Source organism: Triticum dicoccoides, chromosome 4A (assembly GCF_002162155.2).
Source record: "Triticum dicoccoides isolate Atlit2015 ecotype Zavitan chromosome 4A, WEW_v2.0, whole genome shotgun sequence".
Classification (NCBI taxonomy): domain Eukaryota; kingdom Viridiplantae; phylum Streptophyta; class Magnoliopsida; order Poales; family Poaceae; genus Triticum; species Triticum dicoccoides.
The window spans coordinates 656,381,559-656,385,215 of record NC_041386.1 but is presented as its reverse complement, the minus strand read 5'-3'; the positions used below and the strand labels follow the sequence as shown (position 1 = coordinate 656,385,215).

General features: G+C 48.4%; 1 pseudogene; it reads left to right on the top strand.

Annotated features, from left to right (window-relative positions):
• The window catches only part of LOC119283987, a 12,278-nt pseudogene extending 8,621 nt beyond the window's left edge, over positions 1-3,657 (top strand).

The window sequence follows — 3,657 nt, the reverse complement described above, 5'->3', positions numbered from 1 at the left end:
CACGTACGCATGCATTAGAATGTTCTTTCTCTAACTCCGTACATACATGCATACACTAGAGGATGAAAAGATGATGGCATCCTGCATTCTCCATATTTGAAAATTCAAAATGTGTTGTAGCTCAAATCATCGGTCCGATTCAAAATCTGTTTTCACATAAAAAAATCATCGCGATGAGAGTTTCGAAACTGGATTCTATGGACTTCTTTTTCTGGTCAAAAGTTACCATGTCTGGGCTACGTAAATTATCATGTCTGCCGTACGTAAGTTATCATGCTATTTACAAAGAAATTACTAGGGAAAATGATTGTCCAACCTTTTTCCCACCTGCACATGCACGCATGCACTAGAGGGGAAAAACTAATGTCATCCTAGATTCTTCTTATTTTGAAGATTCGAAATGTTTGATAGCTCAAACCACCGGTTTGATTCAAAATCCGTTTTCACGAGATAAAAGACGTCGCAATGAGACCTTCGAAATTAGATCCCATGTTGGTATGTTTCGACGACTTTTTCCGCATCGGAAGTTACTAGGCGCAGGCTAGGTAAAGATACCGCGCCTGAGATGCATAAATTCTCATGTTATTTACACATAGGTTGTGAGGATGTACTTTCAACGTTTTTTCTTGGGGGTCAAAGTTACCACGATATTCGGAAATTATCAGGCCCAATGTGTATATTATCATGCTACTTGCACAATAGTTATCAGGGGTATCTTTCAAACAACTTTATACCAGGGTCAAAAGTTACCATGGTGTTTTTACATGGGTTATCATCTCCGCGGTGCGTAAATCATCATGCAACTTACACAGAAGTTGCTGGAGGTATGTTTTCAACAAAAAGTTTGCCCGGTTCAGAGTTTTCATGGTGTTTGTACATAAGTTATCAGGTCTGCAGGGTGTATATTACCATATTATTTACACAGAAGTTACCATGGGTTTGTTTTCAACAATGCACCGTCCCCCATCAAAGTTACCACGGTGTTTTATACGTAAGTTATCATGTATGCGTGCATATATTACCATGTTTTTTAGACAGGAGATTCCGGAGGGTATGTTTCAACGGGTTTTCCCCCGGGTCAAAGTTATGACTGTGTTTGTGCGTAGATATCATATATGCGGTGCGTAAATAACATTTTATGTACACAGAAGTTCCGGGTTAAAAGTACACATAAGTTACCAGGGTTCCTGGTGACAAAACCACATGAAAAGTATGGAAAAAAACAAAAAAAGTACGGTTCAAATTTCATCCACACATTATTATTTTCTGATTTGTTTGAATTACTTACACGTATGTCACGTGGTCACACATTATTTTGTTGCAGGGTAGAAAAGGCACCTACAATGTAGGGAAAAAAGGTCGAAAAGGATTTGAAAATAAAAAACTGTTTGAGATAAAAGAAAAGAAGAAAAGATGTGGTTCGGTAATCTTGCCGAAAAGATGGGGTTATGGGGACAAGCCTTCTCTCGACGCGTTCGGTAATCTTGCCAAAACGATGTGGTTTTGCAGTTGAGTTTTTCCTCTGTTAATATTTTAGATAGCCTCGTTTATATTCTATTTATTTTATTGCAGAAGACTTTCAATTTATTCATCTTCAATCATGATAATACAACAAACATGAGAAATAATAAAAATTACATTTAAATCCGTAGACGACCTAGCGACAACTACTAGCATGGAAGCAAGTCGAAGGCGCGCTGCCGTCATCGTCCTTTCCTCGCCGGAGCCAGCCCAAACTTGTTGTAGTAGACAGTCAGGAAGTTCTCAGCCCCCATAGGGCCAGCATACCAGAACAGCAGCCACCATCATTGAAGAGTAGCACCGATCGGAAGGATCCAACCTGAAGACACACGAACGTAGATGAACTACAATCATATCCGGAAAAATCCACCAAGGACAGATCCGTTGATGACACACCTCCACACGCCCATCTACGATGACAGACATACCACCGCGACAACGGCTACACAGGAAGAACTTTATTCCATCTACAGGGAACCGCCATCGTCTCGTCTTCCTGAGCAAGACAGTAAAACACAAACACTAAGGGCGTGTTCGGTAGTTGCCCACGAATGCAAAATCCTCAACTCCATCGCCCAACTCCAGCAGCCAGCTTCCCACCTAAACTCCTGGAGCTATGGATCTGTTCGGTGTAGCAGCTTCTGGTAGCCAGCGATCGCAAAGGCCAGAAAGTGCATATTCGTCCCGTTTGGAGTGGGCTGGCAGCCCAAGTGACTTGTACAAGGGGCATGGGCTATAGGCCCGGTTGGGTGGGTGGCTGCGAAGAGGCGCTCGTGGCTGTTTTCTTTGTCCGCTCGTGGCTATTTCCTCGTACCGTTTTGCTCGAAGTCACTTGGCGGTGGCAGCCAGCCGTAAAAACTGCCAACTCCAACTTCTTTGTTTTTTCGGAGTAGCAAATACCCAGCTCCACGACTCCGGCAAATTTGCACGTAGCTAATAGCCAGCTTCTCACTCCCATAACCAGGTTTTGAAGCGTTCGGTTCGGCTCCGGAGTTGGAGTCGAGGAGTTGAGGAGCCGGCGGGCTACCGAACACCCCCTAAAAAAGCAAAACTCGAAGGAACATCTAAAAATGGAGCCCTTCCGGCGGCAAGGGCTGGGATCCACCACGCCGGCATGGCCCTAAAGCCACTGAAGACGAGGTGGATCAATGACGATGCCTACGGGAGGCAGAGAAGTCCTAATCTGAAAAAAAGGACGAGGCGGTTGCATCGTGTATTTTCTTGGAACGAATTCAACAAACTCATATTAGTACCTCATTTAACACAAATTAATCTATTGCACGGGTTGCGGTTGTCATCGATCGCTCAGGTTCTTGGACAAGGCGGCCCTAGAGAGGGCGGGCGACAAGGGGCGGCCAGCGAGCCCGTGGCGGCTGTGCACGGTTACACAGGTGGAGGAGATCAAGTGTGTGCTCCGTCTGCTGCCGGTGTGGGCGTGCGGCATCATCTTCGCGCCGTGTACACGCAGGTGTCCACCACCTTCATCCTCCAAGGGGACACGCTGGACCCGCGCATCGGCAGCTTTTGCGTCCCCGCTGCAGTGCTCACCGTCTTCGACACGCTCAGCGTCATGCTCTGGGTGCCGCTTTACGACCGCGCCATCGTCCCGCTCGCGCGCCACCTCACGGGCCACCGCCGCGGGTTCACGCAGCTGACGCGCATGGGCATCGGGTTCGTCATCCTCACGGTCGCCATGCTCGCCGCTGGCATGCTTGAGGTCGCACGGCGCCGCGTGGTCACGTGCAACGGCACGTACCGCGGCACGGACGGTGCAGAGTACGTGTCATTGTCCATCTTCTGGCAGGTGCCCCATTATGTACTATTGGGCGCGGCGGGGGTGTTCACTTTCATCGGGCAGATGAAGTTCTTCTACGACCAAGCGCCTGACGCCATGCGGAGCATCTGCTCAGGGCTCGCCAGCGCGGCTTTGGCGCTGGGCAACTACGCGAGCTCGGCGCTCGTGTCCGTCGTGGTGTGTGTCACGACGAGCGCCGGCCGGCCCGGGTGGATCCCCGACGACATCAACCACGGGCACTTGGACTACTTTTTTGGCTGCTCGCCATGCTCTGCGTCGGCAATTTCGGCGGGTACCTGCTCGTGGCACGGTGGTACAACTACAAGATGACCGCGGATTAA